At 44.9% G+C, this 17,130-nt stretch overlaps 1 long non-coding RNA gene across 1 annotated transcript in view; it reads right to left on the bottom strand.

Moving 5' to 3' along the window:
* Nucleotides 1-17,130, bottom strand: part of LOC134970227 (uncharacterized) — a 185,020-nt gene that overhangs the window by 14,039 nt on the left and 153,851 nt on the right. Inside the window, exon 2 of the long non-coding RNA XR_010189730.1 lies at nt 5,305-5,611. This is a non-coding gene — a long non-coding RNA (uncharacterized LOC134970227). The remainder of the gene's footprint in view (nt 1-5,304; nt 5,612-17,130) is intronic.

Genomic DNA, 17,130 nt, shown 5'->3' with positions numbered 1-17,130 from the left:
AAGCATAGTTATTTGTTTAGACGTTAATCTCGAGGTGGCCAACAGTTGCCTATGATCTCAGCATTCTATCAAGCCATGGTGTTGCATAGGATTATAGACTGGTCGTGTCCAGGCTCTGACAGAAAACAATGGGTTGACTTAGAGGCCTCATCCACGAACCTTAACTTATATGCCATACCTTGGTCAATCAAATTTAGACGCTCATTGCATCCGACAATAGGACCCACTTTGACCTTTTGGAAGACGCTTCGCTATAGACAGGAAATTTCATAGAGTAAAACATCACTTTTGCCTATCTTTGACAACTTGACGTTTCCCGCAGGAAGCTCTAGTGGTATAGCTTCTAGATGCGGAAGGGCAGGAATGACGAGCGTGAACCATTTGATTGCAGATGGCAAACTTAAAACTTTCTTAGAGATTTGTGACAATGAGAATATCCTTGCAAAGGACTACTGGTTTTATATTCAGTTGCGCCATTTAATTTCCTCACAGAGAGGAGTAACGGAACTCTACAAGGACCTTACACCCTTTGAGTCCATGTGCAATCAATTTGAGAACCCCGCACATGTAATATCTGGTGTGAACAAGATTCTCATACATGGTTATTTCCTGAGGAATCCCTCTTTCTGTGATGCATGGGATAAGGATTTAATACACCGAGGAATTAGGATTAACTGGGATAAGCACTGTGGAGTTGTGAACTGCTCTACCAGTCTGGAAATTGTAGAAACACAAGATAAACTGTTGACGAGATGGTATAGATGCCCTTCTCTTCTACATAAATTCTATCCCTCTGTTTCCCCTTCATGTTGGCGATGTGGTAGAGATAGAGGCTCGCTTATCCATATCTGGTGGGGCTGCCACTCAATCGTTCCTTTTTGGAATAAAATTATAGAGCTGTCGACAAAAATTGTAGGATTCCCGGTGCCAATTGGCTTAGACTTCTGGCTGCTTTCCCACTGTAATATTCTTGCTACAAAATGTAAAAAGTCTCTACTTAAGCATCTAAACAATGCGGTAAGAGCTATGGGGGATCATTCCGACCCGTTCACACGCAGCGGTTTATCGCTGCGGTGCGAACGGGTGCGGAATGCGCATGTGCGGTGGCCAAAGTGTGCGACGTTGCCCGGTGACAGGGGTCGTCGGGTTACATCGCGGCTAAAAAAGAAAGCGGTCGCAGGACGAACCGCAAAGAAGATAGACAGGAAGAGGGCGGTGCAGGGCGGATCCAGACCGTTTGGAGCCATTTTCGGGGAGTGGTAAGTAAAACGCAGGCGTGCCCAGGTGAACGGAGGGTGGAGGAGTGACGTCAAAGCCGAGCCCATCATCGCTGGATCCATCGCACAGGGTAAGTAGGTATAGGCCTAGTCTTGTTTTGAGTTACATTTTTTTTTGCTTAGCAGGGCTGCACAAGTGATCACAGCCCTGCTAAGCTAAAATACACTCCCCCATAGGCGTGGACAATTGATCGCAGCTGGCTGCGATCAACTCAGAATGACCACCAGCACACTGGCGCTCTGTAGTACCGCCGACAATGTGGGAATGGTTCCAGCATTTCGATTTTTTATATCCATATGGACAATATTTTCTATACAGCACAGGAGAAATATTCAAATTATGCAGCTACCTGGTTTAATTGGATGGAATTTAAGACTACCGAAACCTATGTTGCTCTTGTGCCTCATACTTTAATGTAGGACCTTACTATCCAGACACTTCATTGAGATGTTTATCAAGTAGTACCTGAGTACTCCCCCACCCTGCCTCCCCCTTCTCTTCTTCCCCTTGTCTCGCCCTCTTTTTCTTGTTATTTGTTGGATATATTATTTCTGTTATTGTTACTGTATTTGATAACTTTTTACGGTGGACAGTTGTCCTTCCGCTTGTCATTATGACTCCAGATGTACTGTCGATATGTTTTGTTATTGTTCGATGGTAATTCTGGAAATTGCTGTTGTTTTTCTGTTCTGTGTGGAGATTGTTATCATTTCCATCTATGAAAAATGAAAAATAAAGAATTTCTAAAAAAAAAATAAAAAAAAAAATTCAGATTTCTCCCATAATATAATTAATATTACCCTGGTCCATGATAAGTAGGAGATCTGTGCCGCTTGTACTGCGTATCAGAGTATATAATTTATCTTTGCAATTTGCTGATTTGCAAATCCACACATAGGGGTAAATTTACTAAGGTGGAAGATTTTTAGAACTGGTGATGTTGCCCATGGCAACCAATCAGATTCTACTTACCATTTATCTAGCTGCTTCTAGCAGATAATAGATATAATCTGATTGGTTGCTATAGGCAACATCACCAGTTCTAAAAATCTCCCACCTTAGTAAATTTACCCCATAGATAGAGTATATACATACTCTAAATGACTCCATCTTTTCCAGCATACATGTGGCTACCCAATCTTATGCTATCAGAATAAAGCAACGTCTAAAGGTTAATTTATTGTAGGCCACAAAACATTATTGTTGTGCAGCTGTCTGGTCTGTACTGTGTACAATCAGACCAACCCTGGCTTATTATTAAATCACCACTGCAATCATGAGTGTTTTAAGTCATGCGTTTACCAAAGGGGGGGGGGGGAAATCAGCCTGGAATTTATATCCCGATACAGTCCTTGCCACCGTCACGCCTGCCATCTTACTTGTGTGGTCTAGATTACGAGAAGGCATACGGGGTTTCTGCAATTCAGAAAACCGATTAACGTGGCGAGGAAGCGGTTCCCTGGTTGAGCGCTTTTTTCATTTCATAGGTACTGTTGCTTTAATTGCTGCAAAGTTTAGAAGGAAAAAAATAAATAAATAACATAACCCGGGATTTTCCAGGATGGGCTGAAATATTGGCCTGCAACTTTATCCGCTCAGTCTAATTCCCCTCACAAACAACAGGATTCATTTTTACCAAATAAATGTAAGATTTGAGCCGTCAGCTGAAACCAGCCAATGAAAAGCAAAATACAAAACAAATGTGCCCCTGATGTTTTTGGCTGAGAGGGGAAGGTTATCTGATTCCGGGGCATGAATGTCCGTGTATATCTAACGCTCAGCCCTCTCTCCTCTTCAGTGTAACCATATCGCCTGTTTGTCTTGGAACATTGAGCAATGAATTCATCATTTATTTAAACTGCAGCGAATGTCGATTCCGAGCTCAGTCCAATAACATGCAGACATTCCACGCTCCCTTCAGCTTGTCAATCCTCTGGTAGCTGGAGTGGCGGCCGGAGAGCGGAATGGGGGAGAGGGGCTAGCCCTGGAGCCCACCCTGGAGATAGACAGGCCTCACACATTCCAGAAATAAAGAGATATACATCTATGATAGGCAGAAGAAAGCGTATACCCTAATAAATATATATATAAATATATATATATATATATATATATAAATAAAAAATTATATATATATATATCAACAAAAAATAAACAGTGATGATTATGTAAATTCCTAATCAGCGGGCACAGCGGGCGATCAGGTTATAACTGGGCATGCGTATGCACCGCAATGCACACGTGCGTTGGACAACATCAAAGGGCATCACCTGTCAGCGACGAGATGGTGCAAAAAATCCGATCACACGGGCGTTCGCAAGGTGATTGACAGGAGTAAGCCTTTTGTGGGTGGTAACTGAGCATTTATTGGGAGTGTCCGGAAAAACGCAGCCGTGCCCAAGCGTTTTCAGGGAGGGTGTCTGACGTCAGCTCCGGCCCCGGTCAGCCTGTTCTCATCGCACTGTAGGAGTAAGTCCTGGGCTGCACACAGTAAATTTTTGCAGCTCGGTGTACACATGGAATCGCACACTTGCACAGCGAATTTACACTCCCCCTGGAGGCGGCGACTATCTGTACGCAGGGCAGCAAAGTTTGCAGCCCATCGATCAGGCCTGAATCACCCCCATGATTCCTTAAATACTTTGCGAGTGGTTCTCAACCTAGGGGTTGCTGTAACTTTCCAGGGTACTCAAATAATTTTTCTTTAATGGCAGGGATTTGAACCCAGGTGGTAGTTACACATATAAGGAAAGCACTGTCCTACCCCCATGCAGGGCCGTCGAGACTGTGTGAGGGATTGGGTGCCTGCGGCATGATCGCGGCATTACAGAGGGGCATGGTTAGGTCTCTTCTACACTCGCAGGTCCCTCTAGAGGTCCAGGCCTAGGGAACGCATGCCCCCTCCTCACATACGTCACAGCTTGACCCTGGTAGTGGGTGGTCTTCAGTTTGCCGGCTGTAGAGGTCCGGCGCACAATATACCGGCGCCGGAATCCCGCCAGCCGGCATACCAACACCTTTTCCCCCTCTTGGGGGCCCACGACCCCCCTGGAGGAAGAATAGATAGCGTGGCGCACGTACCCGCAGCGTGGCGATCGCAACGAGCCCGCAAGGGGCTCATTTGCGGTCACCCAGCTGTCGGTATGTTGGCGGTCGGGATTCCGGCACCGGTACGCTGTGCGCCGGGACCCCGACAGCCGGCATACCATACTACACCCCTGGTAATATGCAAGAAAATACAGGAACATGATCACTGGTGCTTCCTGAATAAAAAATAAATAAAAAATTGTATTTAGTGACAGCGCCCCTAATGTCAGAATTATGACAACAGCCTATGTTATTGCATTTTATTATATGTTTTACCAGTTTCTAATTGGCACATAATACTAAATAGAAAAAAAAAATGATTCATTAAAGTAAAAAAAAAAAAATGTTAATCACTGTACCGCAGTGATTATTAGAACATAATATAGCATAAATATTAAGAAAGCCAATGTGTACTATAGTTTGTCAGGCTGTTTTTTTTGTTTTTTTTTGTATTATGTGAGAATTAAACATGTACAATTAATTTTTCTCTTGTGTATTTTTTATTTTATTTTTTGAAATTTTGTATATAGCGCATTTATTGGTTTTACTTTTATTATATACCGTGGCATATAAACATTTTATCATTTTCCATGATAGAATTTAGCTGGCTTCTCATTTTCTCATCTCACATGTTTTTTTTTGGCAATTAATGTCTCTATGCATTATTTACAGAATATTTATATTTGTGTGACAATTACATTGTTGCTTAGAACACTTTATGTACTTGTAAATGTTTGTGCTTTTTTGATGTTTTTATGTATTGCATTGTATCTCTTTATTTTAACATTAATTTATTTAATATTCCTTCTATTATTATTTTAATTATTTTCTTAATTTAGCATATGTTTTTGTTACATATATAATTTACTGCTGCTTGCGTCAGTTACTTATATTTCAAATAGGCAGCAGCGGGTACAGACATTACTTTGTATGGCATACCTCAACTCGCTGGTTATAGCCAAACCATAAACACAAAATGATGTGTCAGACTCGAGAATTGGACTGGCTTCTGGTGGTCAGGTCCTGCTGGGTCTTGTAGTTCCACCACGGCAGGAGAGGTTAACTATGCAGATTGAGAGTTGTACAGTACAAGCAGCGAGTAACATTCCAGGGGTTGTATTTCTGACGCTGTGCAGCGGGGACTGTTCCCAGTTTATGTTATCTTTAGACGTGACTGAGTTCTGCTTACACAACCTCACTCCATTCACAATATGAAACAATACACACTGGGTCCAGAATTCCTCCGCTGTGTTTATCCAGAAAAGAGAGAGAGATGTTAGAATAGTAAACAGACAGAAGAGCCTGTTAATATTGACAGGATTCCTGTTATGTGGCCACTGACAGAGTAATGACTCTTCTACGGTACACGGTTGTTATACATATATTAGAATAAATATAAGGGACAGACACAATGGGGGTCATTCCAAGTTGATCGCTAGCTGTGGTTGTTCGCAGCGCAGCGATCAGACTTAAAATCGGCATTTCTGCGCATGCGTATGCACCGCAATGTGCAGGCGCGTCGTACGGGTACAATGAGCATCGTGGGTTTGCACAGAGTGTAACAAACATTCCAGTCGCACGGCCGAACGCAGGAAGATTGACATGAAGTGGGCGTTGCTGGGCGGCAACTGACCGTTTTCAGGGAGTGCCTAGAAAAACTCAGGAGTGCCTGGAAAAACGCAGGCGTGGCTGGGCGAACGCTGGGCGGGTGTGTGACGTCAAAAGCCGTCCCCCCGTCGTTAGAATCAACGCACACGAAGAGTAACTACAGGGCTGGTCTTGTTTTGCACAAAATGATTTTGCAGCCGCTCTGCTGCACAAGGACAATCAACTGCTTAACAGCGCCTATAGAGATGTATTACAAAAATGATAAATAATAATAATACCCTCTTATATTAATTTATTTTATATACAATTTATCAATTTACATATAGTTATATGTTTAGCATTATGTATTTTAATAATTAAAATTAATCTTGTTGAACGTCAGCCCTCAGTCTATTTAGTTTTAATTTCATATCCCCTGTCATTTTGCGCAGCAGTTGCTTGTTTTCTCTTTTCTCTTCTGCTCTGCTGCACAGGCGTTCGCACTTCTGCAAAGCAAAAATACACTCCCCGGTGGGCGGCGACAATGCGTTTGCACGGCTGCTAAAAGTAGCCAGCGAGCGATCAACTCGGAATGACCCCCAATGTTAGCATCAGTTTAGCCTGTAATCACATAATACCCCGCCCCGTTATTACCATTGTACCATTATAGTTCTGACACTTTAATGGAAACTGTGAAACATTTGTTACTTTGGTTTTCTCAAAATCTCATATATGATGTAAATAATCCCTCTGCATCTCACCTGCCCCCACCCCAACGGTAGCCTAAAAAATATTATTTACTATCTATGAGAAGCCGTTGATTTATGTGTACGGCCCTTAGATATTGTGCTGTGTACAGCTGTACTCATCTATTGCTTCTTAATGTTTATTCCCGTTCACCCGTGCCCAAATAAAGTTTGCAAAAAAAAAAAAAAACTTTACTGACTGCTATAATAATATACTGAACACAAAACATGTTTACTGATCTGTCATATTTAACTCTCATGCCTATTTTCCCCCCATACAGACAGCAGGGCCGGTGCTTTAACGTCTAGAGACCCCCTAGCTAGGTCTGTGACCAATGCCATCATGCACCATTGTGAATGACTGGGCCCAGCTTACATAGTTGAGCTGTGATGTCAATGGGGTGCGCCCCCCCCCCCCCCTCCCCGTCCACCCCCCTCGCTCAGCACACATCGCGCTGTGCTGAGCGGGGGAGAGATGTGTGCTGAGCGGTCTGTGCTAGATCGCTCAGCACACATCTCTGGGGAAATCTCACATGTGTACTGGCCTATAGGCTCCCATGACTCGCGGCACTCCCCCTTACTTTGTGCGGCGTGCCCCGTGTGATGTATACGCACCCCCCCCCCCCCCCCCCGTGACGCATGCGCGTGCCTTCGGCGTGCATGCACGTTCACAAATGCCAGGGCCGAATTAAGGCCCCAGTCCGTCGCTGTATGGAATCATATTATAGAGATATATCCCTATAGACACTGGACAATAAATTGTGAGTTCTATGTGCATACAATTTGTATATATATAAGCCTAAATAGCGGCAGCCAATAAGGAGGGAGCAGTAACCTCCTAAATAAAGACACAAACAGATAATAAGCCCTGACATTTTAGGTGTCTTCTTTCTCGCAGCTGCTGGTGATGATGAGTTATATAATAGGTCAGAGCTTTTATTTCATGTCTCTGACATGGAATAAAATCTTTCAATAGATCCGACCCAACACAGAGGTTTGCCGGGGTAGGAGTTCGGAGAGGACAGAGTGTACAGTGCTGTGTCCCTAAAGTGGGTATTAAACACACAGTCACACAGGTGTTTGGAATCTTGTCAATACACCTGCCTATATAAAGCTGGTCATTTGAACTCTATGGAACCTTGCCTCTGAAGAAGTTGCCAATTAGGCGACCAAATGCATCCGTCCTCCTCTACGCCATAACTTGTTGGGTGCCTAGCTGTCTACGTTGAAGCCCCATTAATGAGTCTATACAGTGTTCTCTGTGGAAATCCCCTCCATTACCAATAGTGTCTTTCTCTGGACTCCACCTATTTGCCACTTATTATTTACCTTCTAGGGGGCCTGATTCTGAGTTGGGAATAAAGTAAGAAGAGCAGGTAACTGTGCACCTTGGTAAAACGGTAAAACCGTGCTGCACTGCAGGTGGGGCAGATGTAAAATGGGCAGAGAGAGTTCAATGTGAGAGTCCAAACTAAAATCTAAATTGCAGTGTAAAGATAAAGCTGTCCATCATATGTGGGCTACATGCAAAAGCAACGAGTATTTACCCTGCATGCAATTTTGTTTTATGCATTTGCACCCCTTGCATTGCAACATGGTTTGTTCAGGTGTACAGTTGCTTTTTCTTGCTTTATTCCCAAACCAGAATAAGACCCTAGAGCGCCTAACAGAGACTCATATCTTTGACTTACCAGCTAACAGAATATTGTTACACACTGTATATTTATATGTATTTACTAACGTAACCAGTATATATTGTTTTATATATGTCCTAATGAGTGATATTTTTTAATGTGTTGTCATTTTAATTTTTCATGACATTAAACTATTTTGTAATTTTGCTACATACTTGCCTACTCTCTCGGAAAAACTGGGAGGTGGCCCTACCGGCCCCTTGGAAGAATGGGCAAGTTACCCGCTTTCAGCTGCATTTCGGACCTGGCCGCCCACTTAGCGAATAAAGTGGGCGGTCCAGGTGGACGATGATGCAATTCTCGCTGAATTGCATTATCATAGCCACGCCCCCTGCTGTATAATGCAGGCAATCTTGGCATTGTAAAGAATGGGGATGTGCCCATGATGACATAATTACGGCCACCGTGCCCCTGTACCACCTCGTTTTTATTGCCATGCCTCCACCCTGCCCCTTGTGATGCATCACCCTCCCCCCATCCTCAGCTGAGCCAACCTGGCTGTTTTCTCCCATCGGATCTGTACGTAAACCATCGGACCTGCGTCTGGTAGGAAAATAGAGACAGGCAGAAGTTTGAATGCTAATTACTTAGCTGAGGGCCCATAACAAAGCAATGAGAGCAGCAGTATCCGGATGAATGTAATAAACCGCCACAAGACATTTCTCTCCCCAACAGCACTGGCTGTGTAACAAAAATGCAGTAAAACAGGAACCAGCTTTGTACACTGAGCAGTGCACAGGATCAGCGCCTCATAATGGAGTTTGACAATTGTGACCTGCGATGGTCTGATATCGGCCCGGGGTCACGGCAGGTTCCCATTCACTGGGGAACGTCCAAAATTCAGGGATTAGGTTCTGCTCTGTGCGATTAAGTCTCAGCTGTAACAGTGGCACATGGGATAATGTGTTTCTGAGTTGACTTTGGCAAAATTTCCTCAATGAGTAAACTCTCTCCGAGAGTCATTTCTTGTGCTTTCCTAATGTAATAAGGCAACTAAAATAGAAATCAGGATTATTTTAGCATCCTGCTGTTCCCGTAGCCATGATCAAAGCTCAGTTTAGAGTTCATTTGGATGAAGATCAATACAAACAAAACTCAGTTCGGATCCAAGATGACCACACTTAAACTGCCTAGAAAATGTCTTGTTTGCTTAAGTTTGTTTTCCAGCTTAAATCTATGTGTAAATAGAGGGAACTTGCAATGGATCATACTTCATCCTGCTGCAGGATAGGAGATTGCAGTGATCTCAGAAAGAATATTGATAATACTGGAGGTGCAGGTGGTGGGACCGCAGCCCTGGTCACGTTGGGCCAGATTGTCTGCGGCCAGGACTGCCATCAGAAATTGTGGGGCCCTGGTCTAACAAAAAAGACATGGCCCCCCCCACGAAAAAAAAAAATCATGTGATCTCACACATTATGATGTTACATGTGGGTGGAGCGTTGCGGACTTGCAGGAATGATTCACAAAGAGCTGATGTGCAGGGAAGGCTTGTTTAAATCCTCCCTGCGCATTAGAACGCTGTTGTTGTGCAGCCTGTGCAGCTTTCCAGATATTGGCGTAAGGAGCAGGGGTGGCCCCCCTCTCTATAAGGGCCCGGCACTACAGTCCCTGCAGTCCCCCCCTGTTGGCTGCCCTGGCTGTGACAATGACACTAATAAACAGAGATAAATATTTTGGGTGCTGTGTTCTATAGTGCAACTACATCAGAATGACTGATATAGTTCCAGAAATAGGGATACGATTTCAAACATTTAATAATGATCCCTGCGTTGATCTACATGGCCATTTGCACCCCCTGGCTCCCCATTTTTTATCGGAGCTCCTCGCAGTGCTGGATAAGTTGTCCCGAACCTATTCTTGCTTGCTAAGTTCATATGACATATAGATGACTGCAATTAAGGTTTCTTCACTGGTAAAACAATGCAAATGGGTCCTGCCCAGTTTTGGGCCGTAGACACTGGGGGCCTGACCACGCCTCCAATGGGATTGGTCACTCACTGGTGGTCATTTGTTCTTACAAACAATTGTTGTTTTTTATGCCGCATGCTGTGAAGACACCTGCCTATGGTTTTCCATCGAAGCTAACACCATCAGTGAGGAATAGTTTTACCCCATCGTTAGTAAGGTATTGAAGATCCAGGACGGAGCATGCCCAGATGACAGGATCTAAAAGCAAAGAGTACAGAAAACTACTGTTTGCTGGGGGAACATTTACTTATAACAGCTACATCCCTGGTTATGGATTTTTCACAGATTAGGGCAACAGTGATTTCTGCCACCTAGGTGCACTGCCAAGCCCACTGGCAGCGTGGTAGTAACGGTACAGCAGTGCACCCTGTGCAAGCCCCTACCCCATAGTTGCCGACTTCTGGGCTGCTCTCTCCGGGAGAGAGCAGCCCGTCGGCTCAGCAGGGGGGGCGGGCAGTGAGGTGACGTGACAGGGGGGGGGGGGGGGCAGAGGCGGAACGGAGGCGGACCAGATGCAGAACGGGGCGTGGCTTCTGGGCAGCGTCATTTAAGCCACGCCCCCGCTGTGTAATGCCGCGATTGCCGTGTAATCCATGAGCGTCCCAGGTAAAAGGGATAATATGGTCACCCTACGTTACATCATGATGTCACACCAAGGGGGCGTGGCCGCCGAATCTGGGATGTTGAGCTCTGTCCAGAGTGTCCTAAGAATTCAACGGGCAGCTCCACAGGTTGCATGGTGCCTCCCCGAGGCATTCCATGGATGCTCCAGACAGCTCTGCAGTACAACTACAGCCCACAGGCAGATGCCATGGGGCAGCAATGGTGCCACACCTAACTGCAGCCCTGCCAGCTGGGATCTACAGTGTTAATAGTCACATAATAGTAATCATTTTATTTATACAGCTATTTTCTCCTAATGCAGCTCAAAATGCTTTACAGTTTAAAAGAAAACACAAAATAAAATAAATCTAAAGTAGTAAGACTAAGAGGTCTAGTTACAAAAAAGTAACGTAAAGTAATACATACTTCCATTCGGTTGTGGATTATTAGATCTACACTAAAAAGGTCTACAGTCAATAGGTCTACCACTAATGGTCGACAGGGTCAAATACTTGACATGGAATAGGTAGGCAGTAGAAAAGGTCGACAGGGTCGAAAGGTCACCATGGAAATTGTTGACACAAAACAGGTAGACACAATTTTTTATTTATGTTTTCTGTGTTTTGTCACTTTTCTGCCACAAACAAGCCCCATCAGTGTACCGCGTTTGCTCGCCATGTTTCGGGCAGTTTACTATTCCCAATTGTTGAACGCACAGATGTTATAGTATGAAAAAGTTAAAAAAAATTGTGTCTACCATATGTGCGTCGACCATTGTCACATCGAACTTTTGACCATGTCAACTTTTTGAACTTTCTACCTTTACATGTTGCCCTTTTGACACTGTCGACCTAATGCATGTCAACCATTAGTGGTCGACCTATTAACTGTAGACCTTTTTAGTGTAGATCTATAGACCGGATACTGTTCCATTCCTACTTATTAGCAGGGGAAGAGGTTTCTTTATCTAAAAAGTGAAGAAATAGCAGTGAAACCGTAATTTCACCACTGTTTCACAATGCACAGTGCCGTCCCTATAGGTGATAATGGGACGAGCACTACCGCAATCTGAAAAAGAAACAATTGCAGCACTATTGTAAGAAACATACCGTCAACGGCCCTCATTCCAAGTTTATAGCTCGCTAGCAGTTTTTAGCAGCCGTGCAAACGCATTGTCGCCGCCCACGGGGGAATGTATTTTCACTTTGCTGGAGTGCGAACGCCTGTGCAGCCACGCGGCAGCAAACACATTTTGTGCAGAACAAGACCAGCTCTGTAGTTACTTATTCTGTGCGATGATTGCTGCAACGAAGGACACGGTAATGATGTCAGATACCCGCCCAGCAAACGCCCGGCCACGCCTGCGTTTTTCCAAACACTCCCAGAAAACGGTCAGTTGCCACCCAGAAACTCCCACTTCTTGTCAATCTCCTTGCGTTCGGCTGTGCGATTGGAATCGTCGCTAGAATCAGTGCAAAACCACAAAGGACTTCGTATCCATACAACACGCGTGCGCATTTCGGTGCATACGCATGCGCAGATTGGCTGTTTTTTCACTGATCGCTGCGCAGTGAACAACAGCAGCTAGCGATCAACTCGGAATGACCCCCAAAGTTGTGTCCTCCAAAAGTCTTATAGGCAGGAAGTTCAAGCGCATGGGAAAAAATACTCCCCCCAGTGCTCAAAAGCTTTATTCCAAATGTCTCTAGTAGAGAGACATTGCGGATACTTTTGCAGATAAATCTAGGTGTGTGTTACATTAATAGTTTTATAAGGTTACTGCTATTTTAGGGTGCTGTGGTCTTATTCTGAGTTCCACACCCACATTCCATCTACACATCTGCACCCCTGTAACGCACGCGCACATTTCCCCTTGTAGATACATGGGAAATATTGTTTCTGTAACTCTGAGCGCAGATGCTCATTCTGGAATATTCTTGGCTCGGCTACAAGTATCGCTGCAAAGAAAATAAGGCCGTTTAACGTCCTTCACGTCTACAAGAAAATAGATCTCTCGCTCCAAGTCTGAGCGTACTAACGAGCCATGTGTAACACAAATGTCAGAGGAAAGCGGGAAAGTTCAGTGACTGCCGAGGATACATCAAGGGCTCTGTGTAATGGAATATATACACACTGTACAGAGTCTCTCTCTCTTTCTCCCTTACTTTCTGGCAGGGAAAACACATAGCTGGAGGAAGTGTCACTGCTACATTTACGTCATTACAATGGGATTTTTTGTTTTGTTTTTAAATGACTTTAGCATTATTCCTCCTCCCCCATCCCTCCGGCTGAGAGGAGGGAACCCGGATAGACTGCAGCGAATCTCCCCTTTCCACGAACGGATAGGCAAACAGTCTGATGACAGATAAAAAATAGCTTTGGCCCATTCTCATACAACCAGGGGCGTTACTAGAACTTTGGGGGCCCCATAGGCAAAATCTTGAAAGGGCCCCCCCATTTTCACTACAATGCCCCTTATGGAAGCAGGAGAGGGAGAGAGTGAGGGGAGTAAGAGAGAAAGAAAGAGAGAGAGAGAGAGAGAGGGAGAAAGATACACACAGGGAATGCTGGGGGAGAGAGGAGCAAGAAAGAAGGAGAGAGAGGGAGGTCAGGGAGAGAGAGAGTTTCATGGAAAAGGGGGGGAATGAGAAAAAGAGAGACAGGAGAAAGGGTATCAGTCAGAGAGAGAAATGGGGAGGTGGAATACAGAGAGGGAGGAGAGCAAGCAAGAGTGTCAGGAAGAGAGAGAGGGAAGCAAAGGAGAGTGAGGTCAGGGAGAGAAAGACGGAGAGAACGAACGTGAGAGGGGGTGTCAGGGAGAGAAAGAACGAGAGAGAGGTTGTGTCAGAGAGAGGGAGAGACAGTATCAGAGAGGGTGAGAGAGTGGTAGTGTCAGGGAGAGAAACAGTGTTGGGAGGTAGAGAGAGACAGACTCAAAAAGAGAGTGAGTGTGTCAGGGAGAGAGACAAAGAGAGAGAGAGGAGCAAGGGAGAGAATATCAGGGAGAGAGGGGGGAGACAAGCAGGAAATACATTACCTGTCCCTCCTCAACACAGCAGATGTCTCTGATGGGGGTGGGCATTTCATAGAATTAGGCCCCTCCCCCTAAAAGTCCACGAATCGCGACACCGGCAGCCAGGACTTGGAGCTGGCCAGGAAGGGCCTTGCACACCCCTCTGCATCCTCATCTTAAGCTGCATCCTGCGGAGGGGGTGTTATCGGCTGCGGCGGCCGTTCTCACAGTGGGCAGGGGTGAAGGGGGGACCAGCAGGCCTTGGAGGCAGCCGATGTCTGAGTGCAGGAGGAGCAGCGGGCCCTGGTAGCAGCTCTGGCCCCATAGCAGCTGCACCTCCTGCACCCTTGGTAGTTACACCACTGCTTACAACTTCAAACTTCAGAGAATGTGTCACTCTTGGGTCTATCGTTTGAACTTCCCCAACATAGGGCAGCCATTGCCAAGGTGCTTAGGATTCATTGTTTGCCATTTTTAAATAAATATTCAGACCAGATATTTGAAAGGAGAACCCCATCAAATGGAGAAGTCAGTTTTGGATAGAAGTCCATAAGTGTGCCAACAGTGTGATCATCCTGAGCGGGCACTGAGGGGCATGGATTATTCTATCCTTTCCTTATGTGTTTTGTTAAACAGAGGCCAGTGGGGTCTAAATCAGGCTTTGCCTGAACCATGGAGCCCACTGAAATCTTCTCCCAGTAGTGTTCTGTCCTTAATCCTACCAGTCAAGTCTTGTCAATGGACAATACATTGCCTATCTAAAAAAAAAAGGCAGCCTTAGCCAACCTACGGAAAGTCTCCCATTGTCTTCCACAGTCCAAGGATGTCATGAAGCTCTAGACAGATCTAGCTTTTATCATACAGGAGGCATGTGATGTTGATAATAGATGGTCAAGAGTATCTTTCAATGACTATGGCAGAAGTCGGGGGATAAACCTGACTGGGATGAATGCTACAAGATAAGTAAATCATATTTTTATCTGTGTTTAACTTATCTGAGTACATGTAAAGCTGATGCTTCAGTAATGTTTGCTACTGCCTATAGAGGGAGCATGTTTGCAAATTATTTGTATTGCCTGCTTAGCAGGTTGGGTGTATGTACTGCAGATAATTAATAATAGTTCCTTTCTACAAGCAATAAAATATATATACAACTTTAAAATAATTATCTGTGTAAATAGAGCTACAGTATGCTCACATCCAAGCAAAGACAAAGAAAGTGTTGTACAGACCCAAGAATAAAGGAGAACTGTATTACCGTAAGAATCACATAAAGACGTCTGGCAGTGCTATTGTATGCGTCATACATCAACATATTGCAAACAAAGCAGTTTCATACTGATCTAGAAAGGTGGACAGCGATGGGGGGATGTGGACAGGGATGGGGGGGGGGGATAGAGCTTTATATAGATGGAAGCTGCTGGTTTCCAACTTCTTTTCATGGCAGTTATAATGTTTACAGGTCCAGCTGTTCTGACAAAGCAAATTGAAAGACTTAAATGCAGATGTAAGGGTAATGTTTTTCTGGGCACTTGAGCTTGGTGATGATGTCACAGGGGGTATGGGCAGGGTCGGACTGGCCCACAGGGGAACAGGGGAAACCACCGGTGGGCCCCACTGCCTGTGGGCCCTCCTCCTCCTCTAGGGATCAAGTTCCAGACTATCCTAGTGCACTGGATTTATGCATTATACATATGTTATATTATGCTTCACAATAATTTGGTTTATTATATATTTACCAAGGGGCACAGAACATGTAATGGATAGCCAAACCTCTGTGGTGGCTGGCCACGCCCCCACTGGAACCTGGCTACACCTTTAAGCATGGGCCCCTACAGCAGCATTCCCCCCGGTGGGCCCTTCATGCCCCAGTCCAACACTGGGTATGGGACTCAGGGTCGACACCAATTAGGTTGACACCCATTAGGTCGACACCCATTGGTTGACAGTGAGTAGGTCGACACGGCCTATACAGTCGACATGAAAAATGAGGTTTTAATGTTATTTTGGTGTCGTTATCTCCGTCAAGTGACCGGGAACCCCAATTAGTGCACCGCGTCCCCTTGCATGCTGCGCTCAGCACAGGCTACCCTACCGTTCCCAATCATAGTCCACGTGGATCGAAAAGTATGAAAAAGTCCACCGCCAAAAATGTGAAAAACTCATGTCGACCGTGTTCATGTTGACCTATTTCTAGTGTTGACCTATCCACTATCGACCAATGGGTGTCGACCTAATAGGTGTCAACCTAATGGCTGTCGACCTAGAGTCCAGATACCGCTACAGGGAGGACACGTACTGCAATGTATGATTGTACATGCAGTTGCCAGCCACTATAACTGCAAGTACATGTCAGCTCCCACTCATGGAAGTAAATGAAGATTTGACACAGTTGAAGTTATTATAAAAAGTAAATAAAGCGGTGGCCTCATTTATTTGCACCTGTGACTACCATTGGTGAATTTCCTATTAGGTACATGAGGCATGTGCCTAGGGGCGCCACTTGCTAGGGGAGCGGCACTTGGATGCTTGTTTTATTACTGTCAGTCTAATATTTCCCAGTAACTACTAAATATTTCCACTGTAATGCACCGTATGCCATCTCAAGTGGAGTGTTATGGGTAGGACAAGCACAGACTGCCCCTGTAAGATGTTCGACTTAGTAAATAAATATGTATACATAATTACAAACAAAGGGGGAGATTCAAATGTTTGAAAAGTCGGGTGGGTGTCTGTTTTTTCCTGTCTATTAGATAGGACCAGACTCCCAACTGACTTTTCAAATATTTGAATCTCCCCCAAAATGTCATAGCTCATGGCTTGATTTATTATTATATTATATTCATCTGCCAATCGCCAAATGAGGGCTTATAACCAAACAATGGCAAATAATAAAATTGAGGGGGTTGGAGGGCGGCCATTACTGGTGTGTCTAGGGGCGCCCTGAGGCCCCTGACCCCTAAATCCGCCCCTGGTGACTCCAAAGACTGCTCCCATTAGTCTCCCAGAGAATTCCTGTTTGTACACCTACATCGCAGTGTTAGGAACTGCTCCCCAGAAAAACAATGTGGTATTGCTGATCTGATTGGAAATCGGCATGACGGGAAGACTGACAACAATGCATAGAAGTCTTTTCTCTTCCTTCATTACC

The sequence above is a fragment of the Pseudophryne corroboree genome, chromosome 11 (genome assembly GCF_028390025.1).
Source record: "Pseudophryne corroboree isolate aPseCor3 chromosome 11, aPseCor3.hap2, whole genome shotgun sequence".
Taxonomy (NCBI): domain Eukaryota; kingdom Metazoa; phylum Chordata; class Amphibia; order Anura; family Myobatrachidae; genus Pseudophryne; species Pseudophryne corroboree.
The sequence above is the reverse complement of the archived record's forward strand: the minus strand, read 5'-3'. Positions and strand labels throughout refer to the sequence as shown.